At 43.4% G+C, this 16,792-nt stretch overlaps 1 long non-coding RNA gene across 1 annotated transcript; it reads right to left on the bottom strand.

The window, feature by feature from the left end:
• Positions 1-135: 135 nt before the first annotated feature.
• On the bottom strand, positions 136-16,278 carry LOC125075729. Its single transcript, XR_007120240.1, has 3 exons — positions 16,267-16,278; positions 4,685-4,695; positions 136-257 (listed from the first exon to the last, which is right to left on the bottom strand). It is a non-coding gene; the product is annotated as an uncharacterized LOC125075729 (long non-coding RNA).
• Between the last annotated feature and the right edge of the window lie 514 nt (positions 16,279-16,792).

The raw sequence follows: 16,792 nt of genomic DNA on the forward strand, positions 1-16,792 counted from the left end.
CGTGCAGGTGCCTATACATCGGCGTAGTGCGATCGATGGCACTGTACGGGGCGCCGATATGGGCGGACGCTCTGAGTACACGCAACGTCGCGTCCCTGCGACGTCCGCAGCGAGCGATGGCGCTCAGGGCGGCTTGGTGTCGTTCACTGCAGCCTGCCTGCTGTCCGGAAGCCCGCCATGGGACCTCGAGGCCGAGATCAACTCGAGCGTCTACTGGCGGCTGAAGGCAGCGAGAGCGGAGGGAGACCGACCCCATCCTCGAGAAGTTCGGAGCTAGAGGGAGGAGGCCGGCGGAAGGCTCTTCGCAAAATGGAAAGAGAGGCTACGCGTTCCGGGAGTGAGTCTCACTCACTTACTTACCACCTGACACAGCTTCTGACCGGCCACGGATGTTTTGCAAAATATCTGTGTGACGTGTCCGGCAGAGAGCCTACAACGACGTGCCACCATTGTGGCAACGGAGCCGTGGATACGGCCGAACACACGCGCGCAGAGTGCCCAGCTTGGGCGGAGCCTTGCGCTGCCCTGTTCACGGCTATCGGACAAGACATCTCGCTTCCGGCCTTAGTGCGTAAGATGGTCGCGAGTGCAGAGGCGTGGGCGGCATTACGGGCCTTCAACGAAACCGTAATGTCCGCAAAGGAGGCGGCAGAGCGACAGCGGGAGGACGACACCAACTCCCTCCCGCTGCGCCGACGAAGACCTGGTCGGCGGCGCCGCGACCATCTAGGCCGGATGCATTAACCGGACTTGACACATTGTGGACGGCGGCGGAACTTTACATCCGCTGCCGCCTAGTCTCCAGCGGCGGACTCGGGGACAGTCCGTCGCGGTTCTGACGGAGGTGGAGTCGGAAGGTGCGCCGTAACACCCTGGCGTACATTTCGTGACGAGTCGCCACTTTACAGCGACGGCCGCTGGCAGGGCCGCGGTGGTGAGCCACGCGCGTTCCCGTGGCCCTATCGCCTTGCGGCGAGGCGAAAATCCTAGGAGGTTTTAGTGGGTAGGACGGGGCCTTCTGACCCGGGAGTCCCACATATCCGTCCCGGTCCCCCCCTTCGGCCGGGCGGATTGCGTCAATGCATTTCCTCCTAGTAAAACTAAAAAAAAAAAAGGTTAGGTTAGGTTTTAGTGGGGTACATGTCAGTCGCCTCCTCGTGGCGTACCCTGGGCAACGGGGCCGGCTCGAGTTTACTCGCCGGCCACGGCTAAGACTGACGCGGCGGGTCAGGGGTCGCTCCCGGTACATCTCTATTAACAGAGTGGACTGTGGAGCGGCTTTGTGACAAAGTAGGGTTAGGAGTTTTTTCTTTTGTTGATTTATTTTGTCTTTTTCTTTTATTTGGTTTCTTTGATTTCATTTAGTTTCTTAGATTTATTTTGTTTTTCATTTATGTTCTTTTGTTCTGCTTGCTTTGTTTTGTTCGTTTCGTTTTGTGTGTTGTATATTTTTTTTTTACTTATTTCTTTCCTACTATTGTAGAGGGGTCGAGACGCGACCACACCCGCTTGGTTGCAGGCGCATCTAAGCGGGATTCATTTATTCGTTTGTCTCCTCATTTACGGGGGAGCATACCTTTTCGGCGGGTCCGTTGAGTCGGGTTGACCGAACAGCGGACGGAGGCATGATTCAATGCCGCCGTCGGGGGGCTTGGCTTAACCGTCCGGCCCCAGAGGAAGGACACCTCTAAGATAAAAAACCACCCAATCCCAAGTGGCCTCGCAGCGCGATGGGATGCATGGCCGAAGCATATTTCGGTCCCGACTGCGTTTCCTTTCCCACCCTTCCACATCCTTATTCCTTCCTCCTCCTATCCTTCCTTCTTCCTGCCGGCAGCCCCGGCAAAAATTTTAAAAATGAGTGCAACTAAAGGTAAAACTACCCCAGGAGGGTGCCAATCCCTCTCCGATCCGCTTCACGGATCGGGCTTAATAAAACTCGAGTATGATTCGTAACGGACTGACGAATTATTTGAATTCAGAGAAAGGTTTTACACTTAAGTTCACAGGTGGCGCTGGTTGTACATAGGCAATATTTTGGTACCATAATTAAATTATACAATATTTTTTACACCACCACTTAACAAAATAATGTCCACACAGAAGCTTACACATAACAATAAAAGAAAATCAAATTAAACAATTTTTGACAACCCTAACATCTTAATAAATTTATAATGTTTGGCACTACAGAGACTCTTAGTAAGTATATCAGCTGGCATCTCAGCTGAAGGTAAATAAGATATATTGACCAATTCTTTAACAACACATTCTCTGATAAAATGATGCCGAACATCAATATGTTTTGTTCGTCTATGAAATAAAGGATTACATGCTAATTTCTGTGAACTCTGGTTATCACTTAACATATCAACAGGTAAATTATCAATTTGACCTCCATTTATTTCAAAAATTAAATTTCTTAAATATACAGCTTCTTTACATGCCTCGGAGAGTGCCATATACTCTGCCTCGGTGCTAGACAACGCAACAGTCTTTTGTTTCCTACATTCATATGATATTGCACTTCCAGACAATTTAAAAATATACCCTGTATAAGATTTCCTGTCTATTGAACAAGATGCCCAGTCAGCATCAACAAAGCCAATCAATGAACTATCTCCCTTTACATATTTCAACCCATAGTCTTTAGTTTTACTTAAATATTTCAAAACTCTTTTTAAATGTTTCCAGTGAGTCTCATCATAACAGCTATTATATTGACTTAGGAAACTCACTGCATAGGCTATATCAGGTCTAGTCAAAACACATAAATACATTAGTGCACCTAATAACTGCTGATATGGATATTTCTGAGAAATAGACTTAGCTTTATCTAATTTCAAATTCTTTTCCATTGGAGTATCTGAACTCTTACATTTAACCATATTGAATCTTTTTAAGATAATATCTACAAAATCCTTCTGATCTATAGTAACAGAGTTTTCTTTTACAGTTACATTTAAACCTAAACAATGTTTCATCTGGCCTAAATTTTTTATGTTAAACTTTGCCTTCAATTCTCATATTAATTTATCACATCTTTCTTTACTGTTATAAAATACAAAAAAATCATCCACAAATAATGCTATATACACTCTGACATTTTTATTACAAATTATTAACAAGCAAGGTTCATACTGAGACTTGGTGTAACCTAGTTTTAACAAACAAACTTCCACTCTCTGGTACGAAGCTCTGGTGGACTGTTTTAATCCATATATAGCTCTTTTAAGTTTTAGTACTTTATTTTTACAATTAGGCATATTTGAACAGGCTGGTATTTCCATGTAAATGCATTCATCTAAAGAACTATTTGAAAATGCAGTAGGTACATCAAGGTGTAAACATTCTAAATTCTTATCTACACTTAAAGCTAATAAAAGTCTCAAAGTAGAATACCTGAGCACTGGTGAGAAGGTTTCTTTGTAGTCCATACCTTTCTTTTGTGTGAAACCCTTTGCTACAAGTCTCGCTCTATATCTCACTTTGTTTTCACTGTTATATTTAATTTTAAATACCCACTTGCACTTCACTATTGTTTTGTTCACTGGCCTATCTACAATTTCCCATGCTTCTCTATCACTAAATGATTGCAACTCTTCTTTGATTGCTTACTGCCAGTGTACACTGTCTGGACCATTGATTGCATCACTCAAGGAAATGTCATCACATGACACCTCATCATCAATACACAGATTAGCTATACCGTAGTACTCAGGCTTTTTCCTTACTCGCTTTTCTGCATTCTCAATACCACTAGAAGGAAAATTAGCAATCTCTGTATCTTCTGGCATCAATGAATTTGACTCCTGGAAGCTGTCCTCCGATTCTGAACTGGACTCTTCTGGCATATAAGTCTCATCATGGTTGTTTGTCTGCTCATATTCTGTATCATAACTTGACTTGTCTGACTGTTTATCCCCCACTGAATCCTGCTTTTCTTCACTGTTCTCCTGCAATATTATCTGTGTTGTCATACTGTCATTCTCTGGTTCCATGACCACAACATCTCTTGCTACTGTAACAGATTTTGATTCGGGATCATACAGTCTATACCCTTTAACATTCTCAGAGTATCCAACCAAAAATAGTTTTTTCGCTTTTCTATCCCACTTCAGCCGCCTTTCTTTAGGTATATGAGTCATGACTAAGCTGCCATAGACACGTACATGGCTGACGTCTGGTTTCTTACCAGTCCACAGTTCGAATGAGGTGCAATGCTGAAGACCCGCAGCTGGGGATCTATTCTTGAGATATACTGCAGTTTGAACTGCCTCTGCCCACAATGTTTTTTCAAACTTGGCATCAAATAAGAGACACTTAGCTTTTTCAACTACTGACCTATTATACCTCTCACAAAGCCCATTCTGTTGGGGTGTGTATGGGTTGGTCTTCTGATGTATAATTCCAGTCTGCTTCAAGTAATTTTCCATTTGTGCTGAACAGAATTCTCCACCATTGTCTGTTCTTAAAATCTTTATTTTAGTAGATTTCTGGTTCTCCACCAAGTTCTTAAATTGCTTGAAATAAGAGAAAGTCTCATCTTTAGATTTCAGAAAATACACAAATCCCATTCGACTGTAATCATCGACCAATAGAAGAAAATATCTAGCCTGTCCGAGCGACTTGTTCTCCATAGGCCCGCAGAGGTCAGCATGTACTACATTCAGAATATTATCACTGCGTGATGAACTAATGGGGAAGGGTAGTTTGGTTTGCTTTCCCTCGCAGCACACTGTACAATTTGCTCTGCTTATTTCTGCCTTTATCTTGGAATAATAAGCCTTCAACTGCTCCATCTCTCATAATCTTAAGGTCATTACTGTTTATGTGGCCGAGCCGTCTGTGCCATGTCCAACTAGAAGTCACTGCAGATGCTGCTAACAGTTGTTCTGACTTCACAATGTTCAACTTATACACACCATTGGTTAGATTAGCTTCTCCAATGCATTCGTTCTGTTAATTATAAATGCAGCATACATTTTCTTTGAAAATCACTCTGTTGCCACTATTTATTATCACTATTATTACTCACTTACTTACTCACTCTCACTTATTTATTATTACTCACGGATAGAAGGTTTGTGGTAAGGTTATGTATGCATAAAACATTGTTGACGTTTACCTTGTGTTCCTTATTTCGAACTTTTGTGGTAATTTCTATGTCACCGGAACATATAACTGGCACGGTTTCCTTATTAGCCACCACTATATCACGAGTCTCAAGGTTATATGAAACATTCTTCAGCAAACTTTTGCTCGACTGCGAAATCATATGAGTACTAGCACCCGAGCCGACATACCAATCTTTGTCACTGAATGAAGAATGTTACTAGGTATGCCAAATCGCTTGAAATTTTTTCTCAGTAAAGCCTGTATGTATACAAATACACTAGTTTTTGTTGTAATCAAAAATACCTAGTAGTTTTGATTTTATAGGCATTCAAAGTTTCGAAAACTATCGTGTCCCGCTAACAGCCGCTTGAGTACCTGTGACGTCATATCACAACGCGTCGCGCGGGCAGCGTACCGCTTAGTATCAAGTCGCCAGCACTTATAGTAGTTGTAATAGCTTGCGCAGTATTTTGTCGTGTTTTCGTTCGCGTATTACGTTAATAGTCTAATAATAGTAAATATTATTCGATTATTTATATTAATAAAATGGACGAAGGATTCGAAAAAGGGCAATCGGATAATTTACCTAAAATAGATGGATTAATGGTTGCTCATTATTTATCAACAAATAGTGATTTTGTTGCCACCGAAATGCGAGGGATAAAAATGCAAAGGTAAGTAAACTTTCCAGAATTAATGAATTTATTTAAAAATGCACGAGTATATACATACAAGCATAGGAGTGGGCATAGACAGAGCTAACTTATTTCAATGCACACTTGTTTCAAACGAATGCACAAGTTTTTATACAAAAAACAGACGTCGCAATAAATAATTATTTTCGGAGAAATAAGTTACAAACGACCGCGTGCTACTTCAAATTCCAATAACAAAATCTGAAAGCTTTTCATTGTTTCAAAGGGGTCGTGTAATAGGTGTGGCATGCGGTTCAAATAAGTTAAGTTTATTATTAGTTACTTACATACTTGACATAAGTTTTGGTTTCTGTTGATAATGCGACGACGTATTGCTACAAACTCAAATAGTAGAAGTACCTACCTATCATTAAATTTAAAACACGTAAGGTCATTTTATTTTATTATACTCAATTTTTATTGCAATTATAGTTGTTTGGACAGTTGTACTAAACCTTTTTTATTTAATTGTATTTTTTTACTAACAAAATACGTAAGACCATTTATTTTTATTGAAAACTTATTTCAGATCGGCAAGAGACAGCTATGGCGATGATGCTATTGGTTATGTTCAAGTAAAAAGAGTAGGTGATGTATGTACGGTTAAATGTAGAATCACGCCAGAACATCGCGTACGTACCACACCTTATCATTGCAGCTTAGAATGTAATGAAAAGGATGAAGAAGTTTTAAATGTAACCTGCGAAGATTGTGCCGCCAGCAGAGGTGGCTGTAAGCATACTATAGCATTTTTAATGTGGCTACATCGTCGAAGCGAGGAGCCTTCAACGACTGCTACCAAGTGTTATTGGAAAAAATCTAAGCTCTCAGGTATTGGTACCACACTGAAAATGATTAAAGCTAAAGATTTCGGTACAAGTGGTATAACACTTCATTCAGTCGGCCAGAATGGAAATATTTTTTTTGACAAAGTAGCATTAAAACTTAGAGAGCTTCAAATACAATGTTCTCTTTCACATTTTATGTGTGAAAAAAAAGAAGTTGAAAAGATGTCCATTCATTATTTAATTAATCGTTTCAAAAAATCCTGTGTTGATTTTCACGTTGAAAGTTTTATAACATTTTGTAAAAACGAAATGACGGAATCAAGATGTCATCAAGTAAAAGAGGGTACAACAGCTCAATCAGATTCAAATTTGTGGTTTGAGATGCGCTACGGACGTATAACAGCTTCAAAAATGCACGAAGCTGCTCAGTGCACAACAAAAGATGGCTCTTTAGTTGAGGAAATATTTGGTGCTGTAACTTTTAATCAAACGAATGCTATCAAAAGAGGAAAAAAATTAGAAAAGGATGTCATAAAAGAAGTCTCGAAGCTACATAGTATTAAGATAGTGGATACTGGTCTTTTTTTAAAGAATGAGTGGCCTATGATTGGTGATTCGCCTGACGGACTTACTGATGACTGCGTTCTAGAAGTAAAGTGTCCAACCAAGGCAAACACTTTTACTACGTATTGTAGTAAAGGTAAACTAGGCAAAAAATATTATGCTCAGATACAAACACAAATGCAAATGACCGGAAAAGGGAAAGCTCTATTTTGTATTGCACATGTTGACTTTGTAACCTCAAGGAAGGTTGATGTGCATGAAGTAGCTTATAATAAAAAATATTGTGATGATATGTTTGAAAAATGTATTAAGTTTTGGAAGGAAAATATTTTTGATAAATTAATAAAATAACATTATCCTAATGTAAGATAGTTTTATTAAAACTCTATAAATAACACAAACATTAATGGAAAATGGAATGTACGTTACCTCAATATTTTATATTTTTAATACAATAAAATAAACTTAAATGTATTTTGCTTAAAACACTAGGAAGCTACTCTAAATTAAACAGACTGCTTTGAAGATTAACTATTCCACATGCAGAAATCACTACTGAATCTAGCAGGTCAACTTGCTTTAGATCTACACAAGCGTGTGGCAACATGAACTCAAAGAATCTAAGTCTGCTGATAGCTCTTTCTATGTGTATTCGTAACGCTGCATTTTTTTTTGTCTCCAAAACTTCTTTTCGGGTCGCTTTTATTTTAGTGCTCACGCTAGGAGGTTTGATCAGAGTATGTCCATGTTGTTGTAGCAAATGTGCAATATTTTTAAAACCTCTGTCTGCTAATACTGCTGATCCTTCAGGTAAAGTTTGCAAAATATCACAATCTTCAAAAATTAATGAATCTGTTACCCTGCCGCCATACCCTGGTGAAATAAAATTTATTAACCCGTCTGGTGTTATTGAAATTAAATATTTTACTGTGTTACAGTTTTTGTAATCCGACCACGTAAGAGCTTGCTTTACGGCATCAACAGGCTTTTCAATTTGAATCTCAAAACAGTCGATAATGCTTTGAACCTGATTGTAATTTTTTCTAAATGGAATAGGTAGATTCATCTGAACATCGGATGCAGGTGATTTAAGTACAGATGCTATAGCCGGAACAGTAACCCTTATGATTTTAGTAACAGAACTAGTCGACAAACCAAAATCCAAGGCCAGAATAGTATTAGGTTGATACAAGCGTATTTTTTTTAAAGTTATCATAATATTTCGCGGCGTACATTTTGTTGTTTCAGATAACATATTAATACAAAAATAGCATTCTTTAGGTAAACCTAACAACAGTTGTGGTTCTCTAGATATGGATAAGAGAGCAGCCTTTTGCATATAGTTTCTGAAAAAAAGTGTTTCGCATTCCGGATCCGAACCTGAATCTTCATTAGGATTATTTGATTCTTGATCAAGGTACATTTCACGTGAAGAGGCATTTGAAGATGTGTCGATCATACTACTAAAAGATACTGCATCTGATGAAAATATTATTTTACTCTTTTTTTTTAGATATTTTTAACAGTCATGGTTGATTTATGGACACGTTTAGTTTTCAGGTTTACTTGCACTCCCTTACTTTTTTTTGATATTTCGAAACACTGATCATTATTTACAAAACTTAATGGATCCTCTATTTCTTTTTCGTCTTCACAACTAGCAACAAATATCTCTTCAGGTTTTTCTAACGCCGAAGTTTCATCTTCATTTAATAGTTTCTCAAAAAATTCTATACGATGACGTTTTTGCACTGCAGATCTCTGAGGTTTTTTATCTTCCTTTTCCTGTTGACATTTGAATTTGTGTGGAACTTTACCCTGTTTTAATTTAATTCTTCCCCCGACCAACTTATATTTAGTATAGTTCTCCATATCATTCTCAATCTAAAAAAATAAAAAATCGTATTAGCCATCTACACCTAGCCTACGCCAGCAGAGCAGTAGGCACAGTCACAAGATATTTATTCTCTTGATCATACAATCTCAAGATAATATAATATGTAACACTATGTAAAACATAACGGAAAGTTCTGACTCCAAAGGTTTTGCACCTCTGATCTTGCATGATTTTATATTTAAAGGTATTAAATAAATGTAAACAAAAACAAAAGATTAATAGTAATGTCTTTTGGTATTCACGATCACTGTATATTATAATGAAACCATTTTTAATCGGATTAATCGCAACCTTATTGATTTTATATTATTCCTGCCAATGTAAAATCAATAAACACGCGATTAATCCGGTAAAAAATTGATTCATTATAAGATAAAGATAATTATTATCACTTATGTACCATAAAATGTAATGTACCAATATAAAATATAATCATTATACTTACGTCAAAATGATCTTCACAACAATAAACTATACTTTTATCTCCAAATGGATCTAATCGCTTCATAGCTTTTATCCATTTCTTTATATAAAAAGCAACTTTTCCGGCGAATTCATAGTTGTATTTTTACATTTAGGCACAACACATGATTTCCTAGTATTTGGATTGGACATTTTTAAAAGTATTTAGGTATAATTTCGACAGCACGGGCGCGCAAACAAGGGCGGACTGAGTGAGCCAGACTGAGCGTGTTGTACAATGACGTCACACCGGCACCCGCAGCCCGCGTCGTGCGGTTGCAGCTTGTTTTACTTATAAATCGGAAACTAATTGACGTATCGAATTAATTCTTTCGCTATAATTTTTTATTTTTGACAGAAAATATGGAGTGCCAATAATCAAAAATAGTTAACATTCTTCATTCACCCGTCAGGAACATTGCACTAAATGCATTTACTTGTTTATCTTTTTCCATTTCTGGGGAACGACACTGATTTTTGAAATTTCCGAGTTACTTGCATTTGTAGCACCGAATATTTTTCACCGGTTTTCCGTCACTTGAATGGCTGATGTTTTTGTTTGACGTTAACGCTTGTGTGCGTTTCCCGCCATTCCGTTGATGTTTGGATGAACCTTTTGAAAAAAATGCACCTTCGGTTTTATTTTCGATATCTGCACTCATATCTAACAGCTTGGTCTTTATTGCATCTGCACTTATTTTTATGCCGGAGTGCTCAATGGCCATTATCATGGGCGCGAACTTGTCGGGTAATCCGGCTAATAAAAGTGAACCAACCCACTCGTCATTAATCTCGAAACCTGTACCTTTTAGCTTTTGAGCCGTATCCACAACCTGGGTAACGTACGCAGTCATTGATTCCGAACTCTCTAGGCGGATGGAAATCAAAGTTCTGAGTAGGCTGATGCGACGCGTGAATCCGTAATCGTCAAATAACGACTTTAACTTTGCCCACAAGTTATGCACGGTGGTTTCATTCTTGATGTGAACGTAGAGTGATGGGTCGATAGTCATCACCATCTTTGCTTTAGCCTTCCGATCATCTTGCTCACTGAGAGTAGCACTGTTCGCGAGGTCGATACCTTCGAGAATCAGAAAGTTTTCGACGGCGAATGCCCAATCGTCGTAATTATCTCTTCCCTTTAGCTTCGGGACGTTCAACGAATAATTTCCTGCCATTGTAACTGCACTATTATAAAGACTTTTTAATTAATTTGGACTGGGCCCATAACCTAATAAAACTCGAGTATGATTCGTAACGGACTGACGCTTTATTTGAATTCAGAGAAAGGTTTTACACTTAAGTTCTCAGGTGGCGCTGGTTGTACATAGACAATATTTTGGTACCATAGATAAAATATACAATATTTTTTACAGGGCTGTCCCACTTCGAATTCTGGGGGGGACATAGATGCATTTTCGATTTTTCACGACGACCATACCGCGAGCATAACGGACACAGGCACGATGACAGGACAAGTTGACATGGTGGTGGAAGTGGGCGCCCCGATGGCGCACACCAAAACCAACGACCCAGGCGCACCCAAGGTACCCGTCGTCCGGCTAGAACGACACTCTCTCGAGTCGGTCTCGTCGGTTGGCAACGAACGGAGAAAAGGGGAGAAGCGGCGCGGACAACGCGGACCGTCTCCGACACCTGCCGAGGCCGGGGCTGGAACCGGCCGAATCGAGGTCTGGGCGGAGACGCTAAACCTGATGTATCGGTGGTCGGATAGCGTCTCGACGTCCTCCAGAACGTTCCAGTCGTGGACGGTGCGCGCGAGAGCGGGGCTAGCGAACGTGAGGTCCACTATTGACCCACCCCGCTGCCGGACGCACGTCTGCACCGAACCTCGATTCAGGAGGAGCAGGCCCTGATCGACCGCCCACTCCTCCACTAACTCGCCCCGCGCGTCCGTAGACGGGGAACCCCAAGCCGTAGACTTGGCGTTGAAGTCCCCCAGGACGAGCACGGGACGAGGGCGGCTAGACAGACGACCGTGCCCAACTCCAGGGTGATACTCTCAAGATCTGCGAGAGAAAGGCTGGGGGCGAAATATACCCCCACGACCACTATATCACCCCAGACTGCCGCGGCAAAGCCCCGCCCTCGGGTGACGGCCTCGAAGGAAAGGATGTCGGCGGCAGATCTCCGAATGAGCGCCACCGAGCGGTTGTTGTCGCACACCCAGTCATCCCTGGGTGGCACAAAGTACGGCTCGGCGACGGCGGCCACGTCGATGGACCACTGCGCCATGCTCTGGAGTAAGAGATCCTGAGCCCTGGCGCAGTGGTTTATATTGGCTTGGAGGAGACGACGTAGAGCCATTAAATAGTGTCCATGGCCGTCGCCTCCTCCCCAGTCCTCGGCTGACCTTGTGCCGTAGCCGGTGGGTGAACCGGCTGCGAGGAGCTGGTTGCCTTCTTCTTCTTCTTCTTGGTCTTCTGGGTCACAGTCGGCAGATGAGCCGGCTGACAACTCACATGTGCGGTCCCGAGACCGGAGACTCCCCGACGTATCGTGCCCGCCTTGACCTGGTCCGGCGGGCATCCTCCGGTCTTGGAGATGGTGGCGACGACCTTATCCACCGTCACCGAGTCGTCCAGGCCTGAGATGCGCAAAACCACGCATTTGGTAGGCCTGGACACTCTGACGTCGTCCGATCCTTAGGACACCCTGAGCTTCTCTGCTAGGGCGTCTGCTTTGGGACCGCTGGTGGTCCCGGATATCTCTAATAGGCGACACCCGGTGGCAGTCGCTTTGCACCGGAGGTCCGTTATGCCGAGATCACTCAACGAGATCTCGGCTTTTGCTTTCGACAGGATGGCAGCGTACGAGAGGACCCTCTCCTCCGCCCCCGGCTGCAGTGTGAGAGCAACTGCAGTAGAACGGGGGTTCTTGAGCCTCGCGGACTGGTGCTTGGTCGTCGCTTCCACCTTTCGGCGCGCCTTCTTGGATTTTTTGCGGGCGGCGCCCGCAACCGTCCACTCCGCCTCAGGTCTTTTTGAGGGGTTTCGCGTCTCGTCTGCGTCTCGTCTCGCTCTCTGTGCCGGTTGGGCGGCACGGGGCGCTGCGGCTTGGGCCACTCCTGCCTTCTTAGCCGCTTTGTCTCTCTTTTTGCTAGGTTTTGTAGCAGCCGCTTGTGCCGGTTGGGCGGCACGGGGCGCTGCGGCCTGGGCCGCATATGTCGACGGCGCCGGTGCGCTGCGTTGGTCTGCAGCTAGGGGGGGACGTAGGATCCTCCCCTCGAGCACCGAGAAACGGGCGTTGAAGCTCGCCATCTCCTGACGGATAAGATCGTTCGTGCGACTTTGTCCCCCTCAGATTTCAATCTGGGACTGCCCGATCCGTGAAGCGGATCGGAGAGGGATTGGCACCCTCCTGAGGAATTGTTTTTGATAGTAGCACTCTTGTTTAAATTTTTTGCCGGGGTTGCCGGCAGGAAGAAGGAAGGATAGGAGGAGGAAGGAATAAGGATGTGGAAGGGTGGGAAAGGAAACGCAGTCAGGACCGAAATACCCTTCGGCCATGCATCCCATCGCGCAGCGAGGCCATTTGGGATTGGGTGGTTTTTTATCTTAGAGGTGTCCTTCCTCTGGGGCCGGGCGGTTAAGCCAAGCCCCGTTCCAAGTCCGCTGTTCGGCCAACCCGACTCAGCGGACCCGCCGAAAAGGTTTGCTCCCCCGTAAATGAGGAGACAAACGTATAAATGAATCCCGCTTAGATGCGCCTGCAACCAAGCGGGTGTGGTCGCGTCTCGACCCCTCTACAATAGTAGGAAAGAAATGAGTAAATAATATACAACGAAATAAAATGAGACGAACAAAACAAAACAAAGCAAACAGAACAAAAGAACGTAAATGAAAAACAAAATAAATCTAAGAAAATAAATGAAATCAAAGGAACCAAATAAAAGAAGAAGACATAATAAATCAACAAAAGAAAAAAACTCCTAACCCTACTTTGTCACGAAGCCGCTCCACAGTCCACTCTGTTAACAGAGATGTACCGGGAGCGACCCTTGACCCGCCGCGTCAGTCTTAGCCGTGGCCGGCGAGCAAGCTCAAGCCGGCCCCGTTGCCCAGGGTACACCACGAGGAGGTGACTGACATGTACCCCACATGTAACAATGGCGACCATATCGATACATGTAACAATGGCGGCCAGTCCTGATCCTACATTGCTGCAATGGTTGGTAACTACAAACGACGTTAAACAATTATGGGCAGCTCAACCGACTTTTTTGATCTCACAGGCGGTCTACACCCTTGCGGGTGTTATAACTTTGATACACGCATTCAGCAAGGGTGGGCGGTGGCCTTATTTTTGGCTCGGGACCGTACTGCATGGAATTTATGCGGACAATTTCTGGCATTTTGTTCTTCCCCAATATGACAACTTCTGGCATTCGCAGGCGGATATCGTGTTCCTCGGTGCTCGTCTGCCCTTACACATCATTCTGTTATATCCAGCATTCATTTATCATGCCGCATATGCAGTGCATAAACTGAATTTACCAAGGTATGCGCAACCGTTTGCCGTGGGCTTGATAACAGTGTTAATTGATATTCCATATGATATAGTAGCTGTTAAATTCGTACATTGGACATGGCACGACACGGACCCGAATATCTTCGATCGTCACTATTGGGTGCCTTGGAATTCCTATTATTTCCATTGCACATTTGCATCTAGTTTCTACTTCTTCTTCGACTCGAGTAGAAGGTGGCTGGCGCCTCGAGTGGCGCAATGGTCATCCGCTACAAAAGGAGTCGAATGGAAGTCTTTGTTGATAGCGACACTATTGGGCATGCCTGGTGGTGTTCTATTGTTTATTCCTATCATTCATATCATTCATTCATTCATATCATTCACTTCATGACGTGTACAAAATACACTCTGAAGTTACTTTCTCTCTATTATTCTCTATTTATTTCGTCATCGTCGTGTTAGGCCTTCTTAGTGACCGTGAGAAGAATAAAGACAAGCTAACGAAGATCGATTATGTATTGATATTATAACTTGCCGTTCACTATGTAATTTATTGGGTGGCACTAAAAAACCAGCGGTACCCTCTCCGTCTTTCGGCGGGCGCCACGGGATCGCTTGCGCATGCTACCGTGACGCCCTGACGGTCGGCCCGCCTATGCGGGCCTCCTCCAACACCTAGAGGGGGTTCTCGGGGTACTGAGACCCTCCCTAGTCCCTGCGACGCCTATTGAGGCGGGGGGAGAAGGTGCGCGTAGCGCTTCTTCCTCCTCCCCGGTCGTCTTCGGCGGAGCGGGTTTGCAGCGGCATCCTCTTCCCGCTCCCGCTCCGCGGCTTCCTTCTGCGTCATCACGTTTTCGCAGAAGGAGCGCATCTCCGACCAACACGTCCCGCTACCGAGCATTTCGTTGACGATGCTCGGCAGCGAGAGGTCTCCGCCCATAACCTAACCTAACCTAACCTTTTTTTTTTTTTTTTAGTTTTACTAGGAGGAAATGCATTGACGCATTCCGCCCGGCCGAAGGGGGGGGACCGGGACGGATATGTGGGACTCCCGGGGCAGAAGGCCCCGTCCTACCCACTAAAACCTCCTAGGATTTTCGCCTCGCCGCAAGGCGACAGGGCTACGGGAACGCGCGTGGCTCACCACCGCGGCCCTGCCAGCGGCCGTCGCTGTAAAGTGTCGACTCGTCACGAAATGTACGCCAGGGTGTTACGGCGCACCTTCCGACTCCACCTCCGTCAGAACCGCGACGGACTGCCCCCGAGTCCGCCGCTGGAGGCTAGGCGGCAGCGGATGTAAAGTTCCGCCGCCGTCCACAATGTGTCAAGTCCGGTTAATGCATCCGGCCTAGATGGTTGCGGCGCCGCCGACCAGGTCTTCGTCGGCGCAGCGGAAGGGAGTTGGTGTCGTCCTCCCGCTGTCGCTCTGCCGCATCCTTTGCGGACATTACGGTTTCGCTGAAGACCCGTAATGCCGCCCACGCCTCTGCACTCGCGACCATCTTACGCACTAAGGCCGGAAGCGAGATGTCTTGTCCGATAGCCGTGAACAGGACAGCGCGTAGTTGTAGGCTCTCTGCCGGCCACGTCACACAGATATTTTGCAAAACATCCTCAACTTACATACCTCATCGTCGACTTTACAGCGATGGAAATTAACAAAAATGTAACTGTAAAGTGGTGTGGCATCCAAAATGGACAACCTCTCAGTTGAAGCTGGCATAATATTAACCCAGCACTGATTTTCAGAGGCCTCCATGTGACGGTGACGGACGGCCATGTAAACGTGACAAAGAGTAATATTAAATATTAAAGTGATATATTGTTACGTATAAACAAGTTATTAAATAACAAGTTAATAAAACTTAAAACTAAAGTCGTTATCTGAAATACATATACGTTATAAAAAAATAGTAGATTAAATCCGATATACAAATTAAAAAGTTGACTTTTAGGCGGTATTTTTGAAAATTAATATGACTCCGACTCAAACTCAGCGATCACGCCATGGGAAGTAGTGGCGGCCAATGCTATTAAGAAACAACACGGCGAATGAGCATTCTGAGAAGCGAGAATAGGTAAGTACTTAAGATCTAATCTTTGTTTTTGCTTTACATAAATATGTAATATATTTATGTTACTTGTGTCTACAGATTAACCATGTAATTTACATAGATAATATCAATAATATAATATATTTATGCCCAAATTTCTGTTGTTTTAGAGACGGCGATAATGGTATTCCTAAAACCTACAGTGGAGGCAGACACTCCGCAACCAATATGACATGAACAATCTGCATGAAACAAATCGGCCATGCAATTATAGGTACATTTTTAATTAAATAATTATATCGTCAAACATGTTTCTTTCAGTTTTGTATACTATAAATTATTTATTATCAATATACACGAATATGTGAATGAGAAAGTTAAAGTTCAGTCTGGAGGTTAAATAAATATAACTTATATCGTAGTCTAAACGTATGCAATGATTTTAGGTTACGAAGTGGGGGCGGCAGATTGTTCCAGCATTTGGTTGCGGCGTATTTGAAGCTTCCACGAAAGGCTGCAGTACGATGTGGGTGCACTAGCAGCAAATAGGATTTCGCCCTGGTGGAGTGAGTTGTATTTACGGCCGATGACCACAAAATCTTATCATAGAGATATCCTGGTGATTTGGATTTTATGACTCCGAATAAAAGTAAAGCGAAATGCAATTGTCTGCGGTAGTCAGTCCTTAGAGATTTGGCTTCATTAATGTAAGGCGTTACATGA

Source organism: Vanessa atalanta, chromosome W (genome assembly GCF_905147765.1).
Source record: "Vanessa atalanta chromosome W, ilVanAtal1.2, whole genome shotgun sequence".
NCBI lineage: Eukaryota > Metazoa > Arthropoda > Insecta > Lepidoptera > Nymphalidae > Vanessa > Vanessa atalanta.